The sequence below is a fragment of the Lissotriton helveticus genome, chromosome 7, assembly GCF_964261635.1.
Source record: "Lissotriton helveticus chromosome 7, aLisHel1.1, whole genome shotgun sequence".
Lineage (NCBI taxonomy): Eukaryota > Metazoa > Chordata > Amphibia > Caudata > Salamandridae > Lissotriton > Lissotriton helveticus.
This window is the reverse complement of record NC_136068.1, coordinates 1,851,683,785-1,851,696,670: the sequence shown is the minus strand read 5'-3', so window position 1 is coordinate 1,851,696,670 and position 12,886 is coordinate 1,851,683,785. Positions and strand designations below refer to the sequence as shown.

General features: G+C 42.8%; 1 pseudogene; it reads right to left on the bottom strand.

The window, feature by feature from the left end:
• The window catches only part of LOC144769749 (uncharacterized), a 99,843-nt pseudogene that overhangs the window by 74,214 nt on the left and 12,743 nt on the right, over window positions 1-12,886 (bottom strand).

Here is a 12,886-nt window from a genome sequence, read left to right as displayed (position 1 = left end):
GAGGAAGAGGGGAGAGAGAGAGAGAGAGAGAGAGAGAGAGAGAGAGAAGTTGACAGATAAAGAAAGAGAAAGAGATATGTAAGACATGAGCATGCACTCACAGGAGATGGATGCTTACTCTTGGGAGACCGCATTGTGCGTACTCACAGTAGATGTGCCTCTACTCACTGCAGACCAGTGTGTACTTACAGGAAGTAATGTGAACTCAGAGGGGAGATGTCTTACTCTAAGGATATAAGTGTGTAATCACAGGAGATGATTGGCATGCACTTCCCTCCATAGGGGGTCAGGCAACACTTCATGTTCATGGTACATTCTGTTGGCTGGGAGCAGTTCTTCAGGGTGCTAGGGTCAGGAAATCCAGAAGACGGGACCGAACTATTCAGTTTCCTAAGGATGTCTTCTGGGCAAACCTTAGGCCCCTCCGGCTGAGTCACATCTTTAGGGGGGGAGAGAAGCGCATAGTATAGAAATAAGGTCATCAGATGACTCCATACCATTAGAAGAACACTTTACATTCTTATTTCTATCTTTAGCAACCTATTGCATTCTGGGAGCGTTATTCCTCCTTCATGACTTTCTTTCAGTGGAAACCCCTGGCCTCCTGGTGCCCTTTGACCCCACCAATCAGCATCCATTACTTGTATTTCATCCAATGGTAGCCCATGGCATCCTCGTGCCCTTGATTTCACGTGGCTCTTTCACTGTATTTGATGTCATCCGTTGACACCGTGGTGGCATTTGACCCCATCAGTCTCTTCGTATAGCTATATTGCACAGATTGACGCGAACAAAATATTTATTAAACTTGAACCTAAATACTGTTTTTTTAACTTGTACAACTTCACCTATCTCAGCCCGACTCCTCGGTCGGCCGCGGGAAGACCCGTTTGTGCAGAGGGAGTGCAGGGAGACACCAGGCTCGATAGAGCAAGTCGCCATCTTGGGAGTAGTGGGGGACGTGCTCTAGCTGTTGACACTTCCGGGGAGAGCCTATAAGTGGTAGTGCTCGGCCGGACTCGCAGCGAGAGGTAACGCGCCCACTGCTAGCGTTTAGACCATTGCTCACAGCCTGAATTGAATGCCTAATTGCGCATGAGAAAACTGCTGCCAGCACTTCGTATAGCTATATTGCACAGATTGACGCAAACAAAATATTTTTTAAACTTGAACCTAAATACTGTTTTTTAACTTGTACAACTTCAGCTACCTCAGCCGGACTCCTCGGTCTGCCGCGGAAAGTCCCGTTTGTGCAGAGGGAGTGCAGGGAGACACCAGGCTCGAAAGAACAAATCGCCATCTTGGGAGGGGTGGGGGACGCGCTCTAGCTGTTCACACTTCCTGGTAGAGCCTTTAAGTTCTAATGCTCTTCCGGTCGCGCAGCAGACGCGCGCAGTGGGCGCGCCGCTGGCGCGCCAAAGGTAATCCTGTCTGCGCCCGTCCGCGCCCATGACGCGCTCAGCGCCAGAACCCCTGCCCAATCTCATAAAATCTGGTTAGCCCGTGATGAGCTCCTGGCCCTCAATTCTCGGGAATGCCTTACTCCTACCACACTTCTGGACCATAACACCACTGTTATGTTATGTTATACAAGGCTCTTCTATAGCGCACGGCTACTCCGTGGAGTGTCCCGGCGCTTTGGCAAAGAGAGGAATAGGAAAAGTACACAACAAAACACCCTCAGAGGCCGGCACAGAGTTACTGGGAGAAGAGTCAAGTCTTCAGTCCCTTTCTAAAAACCAGCAAGTTAGTAGCTGTTCTCAGAGAGAAGGGAAGATCATTCCAGCAGCGAGGTGCTAGGTACCGGAAGGAGCGACCTCCGGTACGGGCGCGCCTGATAGAGGGAACCACGGCCTTGGCCTCAAAAGTAGACCTAAGAGTCCTTCTGGGGACGTAGAAGGCAATCCGCTTCCCAAGATAACTTGGGCCCATCAAGTGGAGCGCCTTAAAGGTCACAGTCAAGATCTTAAAAGTGACTCTCTTGGCCACTAACCCTAATGTATGTATATCTTGTGGTCTGAGTATTTCCTTTCTACCACTACAGTTGGCAAACTGCCACCAAAACGGCCTCCATACCGACGGCCTGAGAACTACAAACCACCCCGAGCACGGGAACCACTTAGGCAGGGGAGAACAAACATATAAGCCCAAACACAACGGTGGGAACGCAATGAAATGTGTCTTGTTAAACATTAGATTTATGTCCAAGCACAAATACGAATTAGAATCCCTGATATCAGATAACAACTTAGACCTAGTATTCCTCACAGAAACCTAGGCATCTACCACCTCGGGTCCTGATTGGAACACAGCTGTTCCCTCAGGATACTCAGTGGCACAAGTAGACAGAATAGGAGCAGTGGGAGGGGGCATTGCACTAATATACCATTCACATTTTAAAGTGAAATCCTCATCAGAATCAGCACTGGAGGCAGAGGCAATGTCCTTTAACATCAAAAGCAATAACCAAGCTCTCATCACAGGCCTATTAATATACAGTAACAAACCAACAATTGTTCCTAAAGGAATAATTTTACACTATTTATAATTTGAAATTTGTCACACTAGTGAACATGAAATCACAGTACTCAAGAGACAATTCTATCAAACATAGTTTATTTTTATGTATCAAGTTTTCAAAACATATACTTTTTCATTTGTATAGATATTGTTCCACATATCCATTCATGTACGGCAACATAAATTAGTACTGCTACTCAGTTTTTCTAAGCATGTGCAGTACGTTTTGACACTTTTTATCGTTATATGGGCAGTATTTACAAATCAACCATATATACATTAATTTACAATTTTATACATATTTGAAATTCATTCAGTGATGGCAATATATACAAAAAAGCGTCAATATCGTTGACGTTTCGGTCTCACATATAGTCATTCCACAAGACTATCATCAGGACATGCGTTGCACCATGAATCTAATACAAAACAACATAGGCATAATCAATAATGTATCTAAAATCCCTTGAGAACATGATATAGGCCGTCTGCTCACATTCAACTAGGTGCCATAGCCAGTGCTCAAATATATACATATGTCTAAACCAACACCACACCAATAGTGCCAAAAATCAATACTCTCTCTTACACCAATGCGCCAAACCGAGGTATATGCATTCAGTGGTCATGCCCCTGTGTGTCATGCACCCACTGATTAGAGCAATCATAATATTGCAATACCCACACAAGGTTTCTTGCAATACTCACAGAAACTTATTATTGGCACAAATTCTATGGTCCTATAAAGCAAACCAATGCCATAGGCTGTTAAATCCATATATGTGAAATCCAATAACAATCAAAGACCATGCTCAATCAAACGGTCTTAACTTCTGCCTCAAATGATGTTCTAAATAAAATAAACACATATATAAACCTAGGGCTACAGCAAAGACATAACCATGTAATGTCATAAAACGGGTATGTACTCACAGTCTTAGCAGTTACGAAAGCCACAAAGTTGCCCTCGTAGTATCTGAAACATAAATTGTGACAAAACTATAATAGTAAGCCACTAATTGCCTCTCCTACGTATATCTACTGGAAACACACTTACTTGTGTGAAATAGTAATTCACCTCGTCCGCCCTCTCTCGTTTTAGGAACGTCGAACCATTGTCGGCATCCTCCTCCTATTTCAAATTCACCGGGGTCCGATCACGTGACCCAAAGGAAAAACAAACATGTGATCATATCTCCGGAATGGCGGCCATATTAGAGTGGTCAATGAAGTAGTGCTATATCATAATGACGCGCGTAATATCTGTTAGAAAGCCCTCAATCTGGCAAAGTGCTCTAATATTAATTACCATATCGGCAAAGTATGTTAATCTCAGATATGGTTAAATCACCGCAATAGTATTTTGGATATTTCAAAGAGTACTGACATAAGGTAATTTAAAAAGTGCTCGATCAATACTACTTAAGTCATCGATGTCAAGGCCGAAATAGAAAATCGGGAGTGAAGGTGTCGGCCATATTTAAATGGACAATACAGCGGTTTGATTTACAAGGTAGCTCTGTGCTGACCAAAGTGGCTGTAAATATACAAGCAATGACACTGAATAAATAAACAACAGATCCAATCACCTAACAGCGGGGTAAACCAATGGTTACATTGCACAAACATTATTCTGGTCCACAATATGTATCTTTCCACTCATGTGTCAACGAAGAGTCGCTAGCACTTGCCATTCCACAAAAGAGTTTAACCCTTTCTTCACTGTATTAGGCGACCATCCATCTATTTTCTTTTTGAGTAAGCAGACGATCCATATCATGTCTCCTTTTTGATTGTTTTACAGTTTCCAACACAAACCATTTCATTTCACTAGGAGAATGCTGTTTTTTGATATAATGTTCTACCATGGGGGCCGTCTCCACTTTACATCTTATCCGGGACTGGAGTTGCATAATTCTTTTCTTTACTTCTTGTGTCGTTTTTCCTATATAATATAGGGCACCCGGGCATTCTATACAATAAATCACATTTCGTGTCAAAAAGTTTGTGTGCTGTCGCATTACCCAATTTTTTCCATTTATACAACACATTTTTGTCACTGCAGTTGTGTGGCATGCTACGCATGAGCCACACGGAAAGTGTCAGTCTCCATAAATTTTGGATTGTGCTCACTGTGGGTTCTTTATATGCATTTACAAGATGGTCCCTCAGGTTACGTGACCTTTTAACAGCGAACCGGGGTATTGGGAGTTGTGATTTAACTTTTTGTAGGAGATGCCAGTTCTTTGTTATTATTTTTTTTATTGCATTTGATTCAGATCCAAATGTAGTAACACAAGTAACTGAATCAGCATCACTATCCTGTTTTTGTTTTGGTTCCAGTAGAGCCTGTCTATCATAATACCAAGCCCTTTTCATAGACCGTTTCACCATTCTGTAGGGATAACCTCTCATTGATAGTTTCATTTGCAGTATTTTCGCCTCTTTAAAATAATCCTCCCTTTTGGTACAGTTACGTCTGAGACGCAAAAACTGTCCAAAAAGGAGATTATCACGTAAGTTACGCGGGTGGTGACTGGTATACTTTAAAAGCGTGTTCCGAGCCATTGGTTTCGTGAACAAACTGATTGAGAGTTTACCCTCATCCTTCCATATTCTCAAGTCCAGGAAATTTACACTTTCCATATCATACTCCATGGTGAATTGTAAATTAGGATCTTGAACATTAAGCCACCCATGAAATTCTTGAAGTTGTGCTACAGGACCCTCCCAAATTAGACATACATCATCGATGTAACGTAGGTATTCCTTTATGTAATTTTCAAAGGGATTGTTGGCATAAATGACTCTATCCTCAAATGCCGCTACAAACAGATTCGCTATATCAGGCGCAAAAATTGCCCCCATTGGCACACCTTTTATTTGGCCATAAAAGTCGTTGTTAAAGATAAAATAATTCTCATTTAAAGCAATTCTGGCGCAATCTACAATGAAGTTAGTCGGGACTTGATGTGGAGATGGTCTATTTTCTAATACACTTTTGATTACATCCAATGCCTCTTCTTGGGGAATACTAGTGTATAGGCTTTCAATGTGCATGGTTACAAGGACATTGACTTGATTGTTAAATTGTTTGCCTTCCAAGCAGTTAATCACACTAGTGCTATTTCTGGTATAGGATTTTGTCAATGCCACTGCTGGTTTAATAAAACAATCCACATATTCTGCTAATGGTTGCAGAATTGATTGGCAACCCGCAACAATAGGTCTACCCAGGGTTTTTTTATTGTCCTTGTGAACTTTTGGAAGCGTATAAAACACCGGAATTGAATAGTCTTTTTTGTTCAAATAGTCGAATTCTTTTTGGCTAAGCCACCCACCATCTAGACCTTGTTTGGTCAAGCATAAAATACTGGATCTAATTTTATCTGTGGGATCTCTTTGTAGGCTCTTGTAATGAAGATTGTTCTGCAATTGCCTAATGGCTTCCTGTTCATAATCGACTTTGTCCTGTACGACAATACTCCCACCCTTATCTGCCGGTTTGATTATTATTTCATCTCTGCTAGCAAGGTTTCTAAGAGTTTCAAATTCATCTTTAGAGAAATTGTATTTAACAAACTTCCTCTCACTGAACATCTGTTCAATCTCAGTTAATATCACATTTTCAAATGTAATCACTTCTTTCGGCATCAAATTAGTTGCAGGATAGAAAGTGGAGGGACAACGTAAACCTGTCACCGTTGTTTGTACATTTCCACGTAAGTGTTGAACTGATCATTTCTCTGTGTAGGCACAAATGACAGCCCATAACTCAAGACGTCTAATTCTTTTTTGCTCAATATTTGAGTGGAGATATTAAAAATCGGTACCACCTCCAAATTTGCATTGGTCTGATCATTACTTTCTAATAGATTAAACATTGTTGATGTGTTATTGACACAGGTATTATCTACCACTCGTAATAATTGTTCCTCGTTTGTCGAAAACCCGGGGTGTATTGATTTCTGTACCAACCCCTCATGGTGTTCCGAGTTCGTCCTCTCTGCGTGGCCTGACCTCTCCCTAAAAAAGGGGACGGATTTTGCCCTCTACCAACTCTATAGTTGGAATTGTGTCCTCTACCTGCGTCTTCGTCAGAACTAGAGGATGCTGTATCTGAAAAATGTGTGTGTTTTGGAACCCAATTGGTTTGGTTTTGTGTAAAGAATTCTTGCTTTAGAAAGGGATAAGTACGATCCCTTGCGTAATTCTTAATATCTTTTTGTAATTTTTCTGTCTTTTTTAGTATGTTTGTTCTCTGGAAATCTGCTATTGTTGTTTCTAATTTTTTGAGAAATTCTTGATTGTCTGTAGAGCTTGTATCTTCTAAAACCTGTTTCTCTAGCTCTGCAATTTTCTGAAGTGTGTTTCCGGTAGATATACGTAGGAGAGGCAATTAGTGGCTTACTATTATAGTTTTGTCACAATTTATGTTTCAGATACTACGAGGGCAACTTTGTGGCTTTCGTAACTGCTAAGACTGTGAGTACATACCCATTTTATGACATTACCTGGTTATGTCTTTGCTGTAGCCGTAGGTTTATATATGTGTTTATTTTATTTAGAACATCATTTGAGGCAGAAGGTAAGACCGTTTGATTGAGCATGGTCTTTGATTGTTATTGGATTTCACATATATGGATTTAACAGCCTATGGCTTTGGTTTGCTTTATAGGACCATAGAATTTGTGCCAATAATAAGTTTTTGTCAGTATTGCAAGAAAACTTGTGTGGGTATTGCAATATTATGATTGCTCTAATCAGTGGGTGCATGACACACAGGGGCATGACCACTGAATGCATATACCTCGGTTTGGCGCATTGGTGTAAGAGAGAGCATTGATTTTTGGCACTATTGGTGTGGTGTTGGTTTAGACATATGTATATATTTGAGCACTGGCTATGACACCTAGTTGAATGTGAGCAGACGGCCTATATCATGTTCTCAAGGGATTTTAGATACATTATTGATTATGCCTATGTTGTTTTGTATTAGATTCATGGTGCAACGCATGCCCTGATGATGGTCTCGTGGAATGACTATATGTGAGACCGAAACGTCGACGATATTGACGCTTTTTTGTATATATTGCCATCACTGAATGAATTTCAAATATGTATAAAATTGTAAATTAATGTATGTATGGTTGATTTGTAAATACTGCCCATATAACGATAAAAAGTGTCAAAACTTACTGCACATGCTTAGAAAAACTGAGTAGCAGTACTAATTTATATTGCCATACATGAATGGATATGTGGAACAATATCTATACAAATGAAAACGTATATGTTTTGAAAACTTGATACATAAAAATAAACTATTTTTGATAGAATTATCTCTTGAGTACTGTGATTTCATGTTCACTAGTGTGACAAATTTCAAATTATAAATAGTGTAAAATGATTCTTTTAGGAACAATTGTTGGTTTGTTATTGATTATACCCAGTTCCTTGGGACTATTGGGTTGCCCTATTGTTGTTTGACTATTAATATACAGGCCACCTGGAACGAAAGGTCCATTCACCAAAGTAATCCAAACTTTCCTGGAATCGTGCCTAGACACCCCCACATACACAGTCCTAGGTGACTTTAACTTCCATTTGGAAGACAGCAGGGATTCTGACATCTCGTCTCTTGGTGTCAATCTCCATAGCTTTGGGCTGAAACAGTTAATCACCAAACCTACTCATCAAGCCGGCCATACCTTGGACGGCATTTTTACGAATAACGACAATATAAAAGTGACGTCGGTCCTACCAGTTCCATGGTCAGATCACGCGGCTATTTACTTTATAATAAACCACACTACTCAAACCTGCGGCCGCAGGAAACGCCCTATACTAGCCTCAACCAAGCCATGGAAATGCATTCAGAGGGACGATCTAGCCAAAATTCTGTCAAACAATCCCCCCTCATTCAATGATAGCAATGACGGGGCAATTAAACTCAACCTCTGGATAAACAAGGCAGTACATGAACTAGCCCCTGAAGAGAGTAAGAAACCTAGGAGACAATCAGCCACCTCACCTTGGTATACGCCGGAAGTCAAGCGATTGAAAATCAATTGCTGGCACAAAGAACGGACCTGGAGATCTGATTACAGCTTACCCCATAGAAAGGAGTACACGAAAGCCCTAAATGAGTATAAAATAATAATACAGCAAGCCAAATTGACCTACTTTACTCTTAAAATTCATGAGCCCGCAAACTCCTCTAAGGAGCTATTTAGAACTGTGTCAAGTTTACTCAAATGTCAGAGGGACATAATATTTGCCCCAGACCAACACTTTGTAGACAAGATGGCCTTGTTTTTTTCAACAAAAGGTCCATGATGTCTATAATAAACTTCATGAGGTATCCGACTCAGGAAGTAATATCAACAGGGAACCAACAGTAGTCCCCCAAAACTGCTTATCCCAATTTCCATATCTTGAGGAAGACCAGATCTCTAAAATGATAATACAAGCCAAGTCGGGATCACCTCTAGATCCCTGCCCCCCTCTACATATTTTATTTGGCCCCAGAAACAATCAGCAAGACCCTAACCCCACTTCTCAACGAGATAATTAAATCCGGTGTCTTTCCTCAAAAGTGGAAAAAGGCTAGCATCAGACCTATCCTGAAGAAGGACTCCCTTGATCCAGGGAAGACAAAAAGTTATCGTCCTATATCCTGTCTCCCTCTTTCAACTAAAATATGAGAAAAAGCCTTAAATAAGGAACTAATGGAGTTTGTCAATCTCAACAACATCCTCGACAATACCCAACACGGCTTTAGGTCTTGTCACTCAACTGAGATAGCTCTAATAATAGCCACAAAGAAAGCCTGTAAAACCATGAACAAGGGAGGCAGAGTGGTGCTGATTCTGCTGGATCTTACGGCAGCGTTTGATACTGTCAACCATGGGGTCCTGATTGATAGGCTAGAAGCAGTAGGAGTCAGAGATACTGCCCTGACCCTACTTAAATCTTTTCTAGGAAATAGAATCCAACAAATTTATTGGGAAGGCCTGTAATCGGAAGAATTCTCTCTTCCGTGTGGGGTCCCACAAGGCTCGGCACTCTCCCCTACCCTTTTTAACCTTTATGTGACCCCGCTCGCCTCACTAATAAAAGCACATGGCATGAAATTGGTGTTGTACGCTGACGACACGCAACTGATGGTATCACTTACGCAAACGATTGAAATCACTACGGAACAGTTTAGAAACTGCCTCCTAAGCACAAAGAGCTGGATGAATAAGAACTTCCTAAAAATAAACACCGAAAGAATGGAGGTGATTGAGGTTGGACATAAGACCTCTATCTGGAGCCAACTTTGGTGGCCGCCAGAGGCAGGTACCTGCCCCGTGTCTGCACAAAAAGTCAGAAACCTAGGTTTGTGAAGAGATAAAGATCTCACTCTCACCTCACAAGTAAATCAAGTGACATCCACATGCTTCTTTACCATCAAAACCCTTAGAAAAATACTCCCCCTGATCCCACCTACATTAAGGAAAACAGTAGTCGGTGCTCTAGTTCTCTCCTGCATCGACTACTGTAACGCTATGTACCTGGGAATAGGTGAAAGGCAGCTTTCTAAACTACAATCACTGCAAAATTCCGCGGCAAGAGTACTGCTGGACCTCCCAAAGCGCCACCCAACATCTAAGGCCATACGCCAACTCCATTGGCTTCCAGTTCGTCAGAGAGTACAGTTCAAAGCCCTCTGTCTAGTTCACAAAACAGTAGTTGGAGGAGGAGCCGAGGACTTGAAAGCTCTTTTTCCGCGCTATGTCCCAAGCCGAACACTAAGATCTGCCGGCCTGGGCCTGATTACCATCGCGAGAATAAATAGAGCACGCTGGGGAGGCAGGTCTTTCCCTCATCAGGCAGCTAAGCTATGGAACACCATGCCCATTAAGCTTTGCCTACAATCTAATAAGAGCTGTTTCAGAAAGGCATTGAAGACCTGGCTTTTCACTATGTCCTAGTCACCCAGTAGTAGCCTTACCCTCCCTGCAGCGCCAAGACGCCACGGCATAAGTGTGCTTAATAAATACTTCAGTCAGTCAGTCAGTTAAAGAAGAGAAAACCAATGTCTCCAGTTGCTTTTAATCCTGCAACACTCGCCACTCTGCTGCTCCCTAAACAGGAGCCCATCTCCCCTACCTTCTCTCCATTACAACACAAACCGCTTACAGAAACGCACACACTACACCCAACTAGCTATTCTATACCTATAATGGAGCTCACAGGTTCACACACTTACACCATCATCTACCCCCCCAAACTCTCTAAAAGCGCAGCCAAACGCTTCAAACACAACCTTATAAAACACCATCCTGAAACACCCATAGCGGATCCCTATTTCTCAATACAAAACGGACACACAACTAATGATATCGTCTTTCACACGAAGCGTAGAACGCAATGGAGAAATGCATTTCTAACCTTATTTACATTCTCCGCCACCAGGAAAATACCACATGGTTTAGTTATTTATATCGCCCCCTCCCAACTTTTCCAAGCGACAGCAACCATCACTATTTATAATAATGGAACCATAGTCATGCAATCTACAGATCACAATCTATCCCTTTTAGACAACATCTATCCCAATCATCAAGGATCAAGTGTCTAAATCCCATACGGCCATTCAGGCCACACCTCCCGCTAATACTCAACATACCCCACGTCCTATCCCTACCGACAACAACGCCACTTCATTTAGACCTCTACCCGCCAACACACGCCAAGCCACCACACCGAACCCCCAACTCAACATAGCCAAAGCGTCCTATGCACCCCCAGCAAACACCAATCACCGCCAAACTACTACAACTGATGCCCCTTTGACTAACCCCCGCTCGTCCCTCACTAACACTCCCGCCTCTGCAAACTTCTGAAACATCCCCATACCTAGTAACCACTCCTCCTACGCTAAACCACCACCCTTACGTCAGCTGTTAGATCACACTAAGACACCCCACCCAGAGGACTGTGAGGACTCATGGCCCCCTGCGATCACCTCGCCCCCGAGCACACTTCCTAAACACTCACCCCAGCCACCCACTCCCACAACCCACCCACTGCCATACATAACTCTACCCGCTCCACCAGCCCAGCTATCCTCCTCCACAACACAGACAGCCACTCCCACAGCCCACTCACCATCACCCATAACTCTTCCCGTACCATCATTCCAGCCGACCTCCCCCACAGACCACCAAACACACATATTCACACCTATAACTCCCCTCCCTTCCCCGCACACTTTAGCCCCATACCACACACCAATTCAGTCCCCAGCACCTACTGCTATATCCTCAACACAGATACACTCCCCTCTCCTAGCCACCCCAACAGACCACACAACACACACACTCCCACCCGAAGCACTCTTCCCATCCGCGCTCACACACACAACAAACCATACACCAGACCAGACCCCATCGCATGCATCCAAATCCACATCCAAACACACACCATAACACAACCATATACTGCATGCCCCCCGGCACATAACCCCATACTTGATGAGATCATAACTTCTTTGAACCAAATCAAATAGAACTACAAGCTCTCAATGTTCGTTTAGCGAAACAACCTTGGGGTATTAAAACAATTAGACACCCCAAAATCTGTGGGCCCAGAAACCAAAGTACCATTAACCTGAATCCCCACTGTCCCAACTGGTCTGCAGTCCCCTCCTACAACAATTCATCTCGACCAATCAGAAGCACCAATCCGCTCTCAGAGAGCGATTTACTCTCCCTGTTGAGCTCTTATGATCCTGCTCCTTTGAAGCCTACCACAACCACACCATCGTTAATTCCTAGTGTCCCTCCTAATCAATATAGGACCTCTAAACCAAACACAAGATGCGTCACAAACTCCAACCTCAGAAGTATCCCCTTCACTCAGGAACCCTCTTCAACCATCAGCACGCCCAAACTCAAATGTATTCTCCTAAACTACAGATCGGCCATTAGACATGCAGCGGACATAGCTGACCTCATCCTCAGACATGAGCCAGACCTATTATTGCTAACTGAAACCTGGCTAAAAGAATCCTCCACACCAATCATTGACATTTTAGTTCCACCCAATTACAACATCATCAAACTAGATAGAGCTAGAGCCGACAAGTCGGGGGGAGGCATAGCCTGCATACACCGTAGTAATATATCGGTAAGCAGAGCCATCTACCCATTATTCCAGTCATTCGAATACATGTGCCTTAACATCACTAGCAAGGGTAAACCTGTTTGCTCTATGCATACCATCTATCACCCACCAGGTGAGAACCTCGCCTTCATCGAACAGTTCATGGACATGGTTTCTTCATGCACGGGGCGACAAATTACCCAAATATTCC